Source organism: Cibotium barometz, chromosome 14 (genome assembly GCF_041138505.1).
Source record: "Cibotium barometz isolate CiBa-2024 chromosome 14, ASM4113850v1, whole genome shotgun sequence".
NCBI lineage: Eukaryota > Viridiplantae > Streptophyta > Polypodiopsida > Cyatheales > Cibotiaceae > Cibotium > Cibotium barometz.
This window is the reverse complement of record NC_141059.1, coordinates 239,719-252,099: the sequence shown is the minus strand read 5'-3', so window position 1 is coordinate 252,099 and position 12,381 is coordinate 239,719.

The following is a 12,381-nucleotide window of genomic DNA, read 5'->3' as shown; positions in this document are numbered from 1 at the left end:
GTTTGAAAACAAAATCCATGGAAACCAGGGCCCTCACAAAGACAAGGTAGCCATACCCTCAAGCCACCAAGAAGCTGGCTTCGTCTAGAGAGGCTCATGGAAACAGGGCCTAGTTCTTTGCATCAATACTTTGTAGCCATCTCATCTATCAGAGCACTTTTTCGATTTTGGGCTTCAACAATGGTGATGGTTTTTAGGCTTTTCCAAGGCAAGTTCCTGGTTTTGGGCTTTTCAAGGGCACTTTCCTAGTTTCGAATTTACCAATGGTTCTCTCTCACTCTGTAGCCTTCTATGGTCAAGCAAGCCCCTCTTCCTTGCGACGACTATATGGAGTCTGGGGCTGCTAAAGGCTCCATCCACATGCCTTGGAGTAGACTCCACGTTCTTGGGTGAAGAACACTTAAAAGTTGGGTGGCATTAATTCGTAATCTACAAGAGGTGAAGGTCAATGAGAAGAGGGCAACATAAAAAAAAGAGTGGAATGAGTTGAATCTACGGGAGAGAGTGGAGCATGCATTCATACGGTAGTGGGTGGTCAACATGCCTCTCACACATGTGCAGGTGGGTAGGGCGGTGATGCCCAAAAGATGGCAGGCATTTGGAAACCTTGAGGAAGAAGAAAGGGAGAGAGACGTGAAAAGGTTACATCTGGATTGGATCTCGGCAAGACTAAATGCACAAGCTCAGAAAAGGAACATTGACAAAGGAAAGGTATATACAAGTATCTCCCCTGAGTTGGTGAGGAGATAGATTGGATTGTTCTCCATGTGTAGCGCTATTTTATTTTGTTCAGGGAGACAGATTGGATTGTTCTCCATGTGTAGTGCTATTCTATTTTGTTCAGGGAGACGACGAGTAAGGTAGAATTAGGAAAATGGCTACAAGATGATATTTTTCATGAGAAGGTGGTTTCACAGATCTTTTATCTTAGGAAAGGCTTCTTTAATGTTTTGTTCACACAAAAGGGTGAACTGTGTTTGACGTTGCAAGGGCTCCGTTCTTCTCGGGCAAAAGCTTGTGCACTACCCTTCGACCCAATCTTTGATGTAAATAGAGATCTCAGAGAGGCATGCCCAATATGGGTGGAGATTATGGGACTTCCATCGTGGTTAAGACTGGCAGTGGGGGATCTTGCTAGAGTGCTAGGCCCAGTTCTGTTTGTCCTAAGGGGCAAAAGACAGTGGACGACAATTGAACAGAGTTTGTATTACATGGAACACCCAATTGGAGACACGTAAAATTCTAGAAGTGGAGCTAGGGGAACTAGATGGAACTGAAACTCAAATTCGGTGTCTTCTTTGGGGGCTTCTTTTAGATATGGTGGTTTTGGTCACATAGCCAGAAATTGTGGTGCAGCGAAGAAAACTGAGTCACATGGGGAGGTGAGGAAGGAAGATGAACCAAGCGGGGGAAGCAAAGTTGGAATCAGTGTGATAAGCCTGATGATAAAAAGGAAAAAGAGGTGAAAAAGAAGGAGATATTGGTATTGGAGGAAGAGGGGTCTGTGAAAATGGGTTGAACCAAAGTTAGGGATAGAGCTAAGGGGAGCGCTAGTTTTAGGCAAATCAAGGAAGAATCTAGAAGAAATCAAATCAAACCTTTGAAGAAAGCAGTAAGGGGCAGCAAATATTGGAATAGCTTGGGCCTATCTCTATTCTCTAATCCCTTCAGCCCATTAGGAGTAGACGACAACGAAACATCCTCCATGGGAAGATTTAATTGTGTTATGGGAATATATTTTAAGCCCTCTTAAAAATATTATTCTACCCTCTTAGATAATTTGGGGATGCTTGGATTATCTTTGTGTCAAGCCAAATCATGTTAATATCATGGGCGATGCTATTATAAATATTAGTACGTTTGGTGTATATTGACATATGGTTGGGGCTTCCAATGTTTGTTACAGTTTGGTTTGTAATGAAAGGGTGATTCTTGGGTTACTTACACCTCGCAAACATGTGTGTGGTTATGGTTTGTATACTTATGAAATACTTGTTTACCAATTTATTGTTGGTTATTTTATAGGTAAGGAGGATTCCAAAGATTGAGGAGAATTCACACATTATTATTGCTTGGCACACATTTTTGTAAAACAAGCTTTGTATATACATGTTCTAGCTTGTGTACATTTTGATTTATTTTGGAAAGCCTTAGTTTATCAAGCTTAGACTTGAACTTTAATATTTTGTAAAGCATGATATGCTTTAACCCTAGCCTCAATTTATGGACACTCTATTTTGAGCTTAAGAAAGTTTCATGTAAGAAAAGCACCTTTTTGTATTTTTGGAGGCTATGGCCTATTTTGGAATAAAGTATTGTGTACTCATGTGTGGGGGGAGGTCACACACATGAGGGGGGATGATTGCACCCAATGTTGGAGTCATAATTTCTAGAGCTAAGTATTATTTGTTATTCATTTCAAATATTGAATATGTTGAGTGATGTTCTATGGAGCCATGAGAAGGGGGATAAGATTCCACAAAGGGTTAGAGGACCAAAAAAAAAGTATGTGGTATTTTTACAAGTTATTTGGTTTGAGTTAATCAATTTTATTGCAAGTTCCTTTTTACTCTATTTTCCTAGAATTGGATCCGTATCAAGGGGGCTTGGTGGACCGGGGACTTGAGACACGTTTGAGGTCAATGGAGCAGTCTACACATGGTTGTTTTACTACTCAGGTGTACACTGACCTCTACTTATGGGAGATGATGCATGATCATAGAGGTGCTCTGATTGACTAAGGGCTTAGTGATGTAGCCTACTGCTAACATGTGGTGAATCCTCAACGATGCAAAGAAGCGTCTCACTGAGAGGACCATTTGGAGAGCGGGTTGTAGAGGAAACGAGGAGGAGGCAACAAGCACATCATCCTGGAGCTTACCAGGTCCTCTTAGATGAGGATTAGCTATCATGTAGATGTATATCCCATCATGTTTTTGTATTGATCAATTGTATATGCCATTTGTATCTAGGACCTCATGTTTCTATACATGAAATCCACTAGTATCACACATTTTGTTTTATATATTGAACCATGTTATTTTACCATTTTGTATTTTTATAAAGTTTGCATATATAAGGTGCCATGGTGTGATGTCCTACCATAATCCCCTCTCTTTTTTTTGCATAGGGACTCCTTGGGCACTCTACAAAAAAGAGTGGGTGGCAACACACCATCGTACCCATTTGGTGTCCGATGGGGGTGAAAATTTGCAAGTGAGGAGGAAGCAGCCCCATGAGCCCACTCGCAAAGTTTCACCCCATGTCCTACCCAAACCCACTCTTTTTTGCATAGGGGACCCCTTGGGCACTATGTAAAAAAGAGGGGGTGGCTATTAGCTTTAGAAGTCCTAGTGTGAACGACCCTACACACAGGCAATTTTTACCTTGTGCTCGTAGGGGTTTTTCCTGGTGTGAACACACTAGTGTGTTAGCCACGTTAGCCCTAGGGCTAGGGCTACTAGTACTTTGTACTCCACACAATCATTATCTTTGATTACGTCCAACTATCGCTTCTGGTCTCTCTCTTGCACTCTGTGCTTGATATGACTGTGTATGTCTTTGTGTGTTTGTGTCTCTGTGTAGAGCATCTACTCCTTCATCCCACATTGGTAGCAGAACTTGGTATCATAGGTTTTAGTGCCTAGGCCTCAGAGCACGATTTCAGAGCCAATAGCTCCACACTGTTATTGTTGAGATATCTCAACTAGTGCTACGGCGAACATTGATGACCCACCTGGGTGATAGCTTTAGCATCTACACCACTGGTATGGTTGGTGAGATTATGGGTGATATGTAGCCAGTGGGATGACAAGCTGTGTGACAACCTTTTTGGATTACTAGAGACTGGCATAATTATAGCGCCAGCTCATTTAGTCGGGTTTACATTATGGACCACCCTTGTATGTTGTAGTAGTTGAGTACTAACCCATATAGTGTGTAATCTTATCTTTATGTTAGGTTGGTTAAGTAGAGAAGAAGAAGATAGAACAAAATTCAGCCTTCCATCTCTCTTGTGTCTTGCTCTCTCTTGTATGCATGTGTCTTGCTCTCTCTTGTGTGCGTGTGTTTGCTTACTAGGGTTTGAAGCTCTCCCTCTCCCCCACATTCTCTTTATGGTATTAGAGCCTGGTTCGTGTGAGAGCTAAGGAGGCAAACGAGAGGCAAGAACAAGCAAGAAAGGAAGCGGTACTACACAGGTAAGAGCACCATCATCTCTTTCCCCTTCTTGGTTTAGGTACAACACCCCCTCAGTAGCTCTGCGAGCTACACATCTCTGATTGAGGAGCTGTCTTCGCGAGGGTGGAGCTATAGGGCAGGTATATTGTCTTATTGGATGATGTTTTTCAGCCAGATTCGTGTTCCGAGTGCATTACGGGTTCGATTTCTTTACTGCATGGTATTTTTGACAGTTTTGGTAGAGAACTGTTTCTGCTCGAAATTTTGGAATTTCTGGTAGAGAACTGTTTCTACTCGAAATTTGGTTATTGCAGTGTGCAGCAGTGCATTTTGGAAGTGCAAACACGGTTTGCACATGTATTGTTGATACTGGGTGTATGTACATGTACTCTAGTCAAATTTGGTGACACACAGGCTGTGCTGAAGTACTGCTACTATAGCATTACAGGTGATACTACTGTATTACAGGTTGCATACAAACAAAAGTTGTCTGTTTGCAGGTTATTTGATTGCTGCAGGAAAACATATTTGACGAAATTAATTAAATTATTAGTGAGAAGCTAGATAAGAATAACTTCCATGCCTGGAAGTTCAGAATGACCAATTTCTTAATGGATAAAGGATTTTGGGATTATATAGAAGGAGACAATGAGGAGACTCTAGAGTTATCTGAGGAGAATGCCACTCCTACAGATATAAAGGCATTTAAGTAGAAGGAGAAAATGAGGAGCCTCTAGAGTTATTTGAGGAGAATGCCACTCCTACAGATATAAAGGCATTTAAAGATTGGAATCAGGGTGCAAGAAAATTTATGTACTGGCTTTCAATTAGTGTCACACACTATGATAGGACACATACAGGATGCAAACACTCCAAGTTGCATGGCAGAATCTGGTTCAAATGTTCCAGAGACTAACACAAAGGCAAGGAAGTTGCAGTTAAAGCAAGAGTTGCATATTGTGGAAAAGAAAAGCATGTCCATCAATAAATATGCCTTAAAGATAAAGGGCATTATTGAATCCCTTGGGTCTATCAATGTATCAGTGGTGGAGGATGATGATTTGGTGAGTGTCTGTCTGAATGGGCTTGGCAAAGAGTATAAGACATTCTCAAGACCTCCATTGCAATTAGGAAGAATATTCCCAACTTTCGCGAGACTTGATATCTATGCTTATCATAGAAAGAAAAGGATTTAGGTGAGGATTCTTCTTCACAAAGCAAGAACACATTGGAACAAGCCTTCTACTCTAATTTAGGTAGAGGCAGAGGTAGAGGCCGTGGTCAAGGCCAAGGTGGTGGCCGACAAGGAAATCAAAATTCTAGACAACAACAGTCCAATGATTCACAGCAATAATTATACACAGGTGGAAGAGGCCAGTCTAGAGGCAGGGGGAGCCAAAGAGGCCGAGGTGGTTGGCAAAGAAATAAAAATGCAAATAGCATAGAGTGCTATTACTGTGGCAAACCAGGACACGTGGTAAAGGACTGCTACAAAAAGCAGAATGATATTAAAAGTGGGAAGCTACAGCAAGGTAACTATGCATCATCTAGCAAACATGGAGGTGATGACAGAAGTGAGCAACTATTTGTGATACAGCACATGCTTAGTTCCATAATAGTGGATGTATCAGGATCTCAAGATATATGATATGTGGATTCTGGCGTCTCTAACCACATGACCAGTCATGCCGCCTGAGTAGTTTAGAGATATGCAAAAAATGGATGTATCAGGATCTCAAGATATATGGTATGTGGATTCTGGCGTCTCTAACCACATGACCAGTCAATGTGCCGCCTGAGTAGTTTAGAGATATGCAAAAAATGGAAAAACCAGGTTATGTAGAAACAGGTGATGATACTGCGCATCCCATTACGCATGTTGGTAAAGTGCCATTGTTTATGCAGGATGGCAAAATGAAGTACTTGGCTAATGTACTTCATGTTTTAAATATTACAAAGAACTTGGTTTCTGTTGGACAGATGGTTGAGTAGGGTCTGCAAGTGAGGTTTAATCCTCAAGGATGTTTTGTGGAAGACTTCAAAATAAGTGTCGTTTGGTTGCAAAGGGTAACAGAAATGGCAGGATGTTTACTCTGGATGTGAACATGCCTGAGATAAAGGTAGCCATGTTTGCGTATGGAATAGGTGTCATTGTAGATATTGACATATGGCACAAGCACATTGGTCATGTGAATGTACAATGACTGAAGTCTATGCAGGCCCAAAATATTGTTCCAGGTTTGCCAAAGTTTAAGGTTGACAGTATGCATAAAGTATGGGAAGCATGCCAACTTGGTAAGTGTCAGGCGTTTTCCTGAGAGGTGTTTTGGGCTTGTGTACATATGGGATGCATGGTGTGTGAATAAACTTTGCCCTGAATGCTCTGGCAAATGTACAGAGTGGGTGGTTTTATGTTTTTTTTACGAGTTGATGGTGATGCCCGCACGTGAAAGTGTTACGGGAACCCCGAATGTGATGATGGTTGGTGAATCTAGGGCTGATTCTGGATGCAGAGATGGCGCTCCATTTTTAGCAAGCGTGTGACGATGATCGACAGTGCATGGCACCGATGGAATGGTCGGGTTTTGGTAAGTCATGTGCAGCTGATGATTATGAGTTGTGAGCAGATCTTGCACTTTTGGAAGGTCATGGTGCCGTATGTTAAGAATGAAGCAAGGTAATAAAGGGTGTGCAGCCATTATTGAGGCTTTAGAGGAAAATTAAATATATAATACAAGTGGACAACGTGAGCGGGTGCCGATTACAGAGAGAAGCCATTGCTAGACCGAAGAAGTGGGTCGGGTCATTTGGGAGATGGCCACCTTTTGGGATGCGAAGGATGGCACCAGGGGGCAGTGAAGAAGGCACGCGTGGCCGTATGGGGGATGCTAAGAGCTGGTGTTGAGCTGGCGGCTTTCGAGGTGGTGGCGGAGGCATTGGAGGTGATGGTCGTCTACGAGTGCAGGAGCAGAGACTGGCGAATAGAGGGGTGCTGATGAAGGGTTTTGGCCATGTCTAGCACGTGTAAGAGTGCAGGTTCGCCACAAAAGGATCATGCAGAGGCTGGTGGGGCTGATAGCACATCAAAGACAGAGACAAGGGGCAGGTGGTGCTTCGGTTTGTTGTGAGGCTGGCAGAGGATCAGCACAGAGAGAGTGAGAGCTGCTGAAGGAGGGTTGCTGGTGGGGCACCCTCTGAAGAGAGAAGTGGCTGGTTTTGTGTGGGCGACGACTGCCTGCAGGCAGAGAGTGGATGCTGACCAGAGAGAGAGCCTGGAGCGCAGTGTAGAGTTGGAAGCCGTCTCAAGTGTCACTGGCACGTAAAATAGCTGCAGAGGTGGCTAGTAGTGCTGAAGACAAGTGAGAAGGGCCGGTACCATAGGGGCCTCTCGGGTGGCTGTGCAGAGACAGAGGCGCGAAGAGGAGTGGCTGCCTCGTTGTGGAAGAAGGTCGCCTTGAAGCAGTTGCAAACAGACGCAAAGGGTAGGGGTCGCCCTGGTGATACTGGTGAGTGTGAAGACAAGGACTGGATGCACAGGTGAGGCTGGCGACTGGGGAGCAGTGTACAGGAGTTGGCGGTGACTGTGGATGCAAGAGAAGGAGGGTGCTGCGTTGAGCAGTTAGTGTTGGTGTTGAAGAGATTGTGCAGAGGCTGACGAGCAAGGAAAGCTGCAGAGGCTCTGTGGCGAAGCTGTTGGTCACGACACACAGAGAGTGAGAGCTGCTGAAGGAGGGTTGCTGGTGGGGTGCCCTCAGAGACCGGGAGACAGAGGCTTGGTTGTCAGACGCAAGGGTGAATTCCCTTGGCAGTAAATCCTGGCCAGAGTCCTGGTTTTTGGTGCAATTGCTGAGTTTGTTTGAAATGTGGATGGTGCTATGTGTTTTGTTAAATGATCAGTTGTCTATCGTGTTTTTGAGCTGTATCTCTGGTGTGGGTGGGTGGTGAATCGTGAGAAGTGTTCCAGCCGGTGGCTGGTGGTGCCTCTGTTGTGTTAGTATTTTCCAAGTTTGGGAGGTGAAGGGCTATAGAGGCGTGGTCTTTTTTCTTTTTTTCACCTCATAGTAAGCAAGCCAAACATGCTTTCCCACATGAAAAGCATGTCAGTGCAAGGCCATTGGATGTCATACATTCAGATGTACGGGGACCAACCAAGACTGTAACAATTGTAGGTACTATGTTACATTCATTGGTTGATGACCTCACTAGGAAAAGTGTGGCTTTATTTCATGAAGGAGAAAAGTGAGGTGTTTGCTCACTTTCAGAGATTTAAAGGCTTGGTCAAGAAGGAAAAAGGCATGCAAATAAAATGCCTAAGATCAGATGGTGGGGGAGAATATTTCTCAAATGAGTTCAGCAATTTTCTGAGAAAATAGGGAATCAAGAGGCAGTTTATGTGCAGGTACACTCCACAAAACAGAATGGTGTTGCAGAAAGGAAAAACAGGCACATTGCAAAAGTGGCATGTGATTTGATGGCTGAAAAGAATATGCCACATTACTTTTGGGCAGAAGTAGTAGCAAACTACTATGTACATTATGAATAGGACACTCACTATAGCTGTTCATGGTATGACTCCTGAACAGAAGATTATAGGCATAAGACTGGATGTGTCTCACTTGAAAGTTTTTGGGTGTATTGCATATGTATATGTTCCTGATGAAGTGAGAACAAAGTTGGATCCAAAGGCAGAGAAATGCATCTTCATTGGTTATGCTATGGAGTAAAAAGGTTATAGATGCTATAACCCTACCACTCGTGAGATGCAAGTAAGTAGAGATGTTGTCTTCGATCGGATGAGTAGCTGGTATGCACCAGTAGTAGTGAAGGCAACAGAAGATGCCGATGTAAGAAGTGCTGATGTTGCATCACATGTAGAGTAGCAATCACAGGTGCTGAGTGGACGACCTGGGAAGTCCTTGAGCAGTGGATCCAATGTTAGTCAGGTAGGTTGAGGAATGATGCAGGTACACATGTATCACGAAAAGGGAAGGAAAAGGTAGATCAACCTTTTGTGCCATGATCTGTCAGCAGGTCACTCATATGTGGATGGTGACTCTAGTGGCTCTGGGCAGAGCCTTGATGAAGAGCTTGGCATTTTGTCTATGGTTACTGCTGGTGTAACGAGAACTAAGGCTGTTTTAAGGACACCAAGTAGTGATCCAGGTGTACGCAGGTCTACGAGGGTTAGATACCCTGTTGATAGGTTAAGATATGATGGATATACAGCCCATCATTATGCTTACATGGTAAAAGCAATACAGGAGGTTGAGCCCACTTGCTTTGAGCAGGCAATTGGAAATAAGAAATGGGAAGATGCCATGGATGAGGAGATGGTAGCATTGGATGCAAATGCAACATGGGAGCTAGTGCCTTTGCCTACTAAGGAAAAGAAGAAAATTGGATGTAAGTGGGTGTATAAAGTCAAGCACAATGCTGATGGTTCAGTGAGTAGGTACAAGGCAAGATTGGTTATTTGAAGCAGAAGTTTGAGATGAAGGATTTGGGTGAGCTGCAGGATTTCTTGGGCATAGAGGTGGTGAGATCACCTCATGGCATTTTGCTATTATAGAGGCAATATGGCTTGGACATGTTGTCCAAGTATGGTATGACAGGTTGTAAGCGTATTTCAGTGCCATTGGAGTAGAACACAAAGCGTTCGCAGATATAGGTGAGCTTTTGGAGGACCCCACTACATACAGGCGCATAGTGGGTAGTTTGATCTACATGACCATTACAAGGCTAGACTTGAGCTATGCTGTTGGACTTGTGAGTCAGTTTATGCAGGCCCCTAGGAAGCCACACTTGGACGCAGCTAACTAGAAGGATCCTCAGGTACATAAAGTCCATAGTTGATTATGGACTTTACTATGAGGTTGGTACAGAGATACAGTTGCATGGGCACACAGATGCTGATTGGGCTGGTAGTATTGTAGACAGGAGATCTACCAATGGTTTCATGTTCTCATTTGGGAGTGCTGCTGTGAGTTGGAGCAATAAGAAGCAGCCAACAATTGCTTTGTTGAGTACAGAGGCAGAGTACAAGGGTGCTGCTATGGTAGCTTATGAGGTAGCTTGGTTTCAGAAGCTACTTGGTGACATGGGAGAGCCTGTGGATAGGGAAGTTGTCATATATTGTGACAACATGAGCAGCATATAGTTGGCTAGTAACCCAATATATCGTGCTAGAATGAAGCACATTGAGGTGCATTATCACTTTGTGAGGGAGAAGGTTCTAGCAGGAGGTGTAGATCTGGTATATGCCAGCACAAAGGATCAGGTGGTTGACATCTTCACGAAGGCATTGGGCACAGAGAAGCTCCACAGGTTTAGGAGCTTACTCGGACTGCAGTGTATGGAGTTGAGCTCAAGGGGGAGTGTTGAGATATTGAGCTCAACTAGTGCTATGGCGGACATTGATGACTCGCCTGGGTGATAGCCTCAACATCTACACCACTGGCATGGTTGGTGAGATTATGGGTGATATGTAGCCAGTGGGATGACAAGCTATGTGACAGCCATTTTGGATTACTAGAGTTTGGCATAATTATAGCACCAACTCATTTAGTCGGGTTCACATTATGGACCAACCCTTGTATATTGTAGTAGTTAAAAAGTACTAACCCATATAGTGTGTACTCTTATCTTTATGTTAGTTTGGTTGAGTAGAGAAGAAGAAGATAGAAGAAAATTCAGCCATCTATCTCTCCCTTGTGTCTTGCTCTCTCTTGTGTGTGTATGTTTGCTTGCTAGGGTTTGAAGCTCTCCCTCTCTCCCACATTCTCTTTAGTTATTCTTTATCGTGGTTCATTAATCTACACCGCTATATGTCTCGGGTACACTCATGCCCTTCTGTACTTTGTTGGTGTTATTAATCTTTGCTACCATACATTCTGGGTAAGCTCTCACGCTTTCCATGTATCTAGGGTTTCTGTCTCCTTGTGTACATTGGTGTCATTCATTTATGCTGCCATACATTCTGGGCAACCTCACACACTCTCACTACACAACTTTCAGAAGCTTTTGGTATCGAATTTTAGTATTTGTCAATTTCTATTGTTTTTGTTGTTGCTACTACTGCTGTTTAAGTACCGGCTTTCAACTTTGACATTGGACTTCTATGTTCATTGATTTTGCCCAATAAGCCATTCATTATTCCTTTCGAGCATTGGACTTCTATGTCCATCAATTTTGCTTGGTCTGCCATTTAGCTACATCCATTAGCTTTGCCTCATCAGTAGTAGCCTTTGGCTTTCCTCATTGAGCATTCGGCTTCAGCATTCACACATTCAACATTTAGCTTCAGTTTTGCTTGATTAGTCATTCAGTTGCATCTGTTAGTTTTTCTTAGTCAGCCTTTCAGTGCTAGGCTTTTTGCTTTCAGCAGTTAGGTTTCAAGCATTAGCTTTCCACATTCAGTAGTCAGCTTTCAGCCTTTAGCTTTCCACATTCAATAGTTGGCTGGGTTTACTTTCTTGGCGAGGTTTACCTGAGGGTGGTCGACGGCCCAAAGCATTCAGCTGTCCCGCATTCAGCAATCGGTGACGTTCTGCATATGATCTTCAACATTCGACGTTTTGGGTTTCAGATTCCATCAGCTGATTCCACACCCATCCATTAGCTAGTTTGGTTTTCGTTAGCCAATTCAGCATCCATCCGTCTCATAGGAGCCGATTTAGATTCTGCCAGTTGATTCCATGCGCGTCCATCACAACTGGTTCAGCTTTTGACCTGCTAAAGCCATGTTAAATTCCAACTTACTGAACCAGCTGGTCATGTCATTGAGGAATGCTAGAAGCAAAAATAGAGTGAGCAAAAGAAGCAGCAGCAAGGTTTTGCTACCACCTCAGCTGCATTGATAATGCAGAGGAATTCAATTTCACACATGATGGCTATGCTTTAATAGTCAGATGTAGTGATCTGCCTGCCTCTTGTTTGTCATTGTCGGATGCGCATTCGTACTTTGATTCAGATGTAGAATTGTGAGCTAGGTGTTGGTTCATCTGATGGAGTGGAAAAGGCTAATTGGGCTCATGATTATGCCTTAGTCACTCTATCTTTATTGCATGATGTTACTCTACCAGTCATAGATTCTAGACATGATATGTACTCTAATGATTATGCTTTCTAGCAATTGTCAATTGTGTTTTCACTATGGCTATTGCATTTGAGGGGAGACACATGTGGCGTATTGCTATTGGTGAT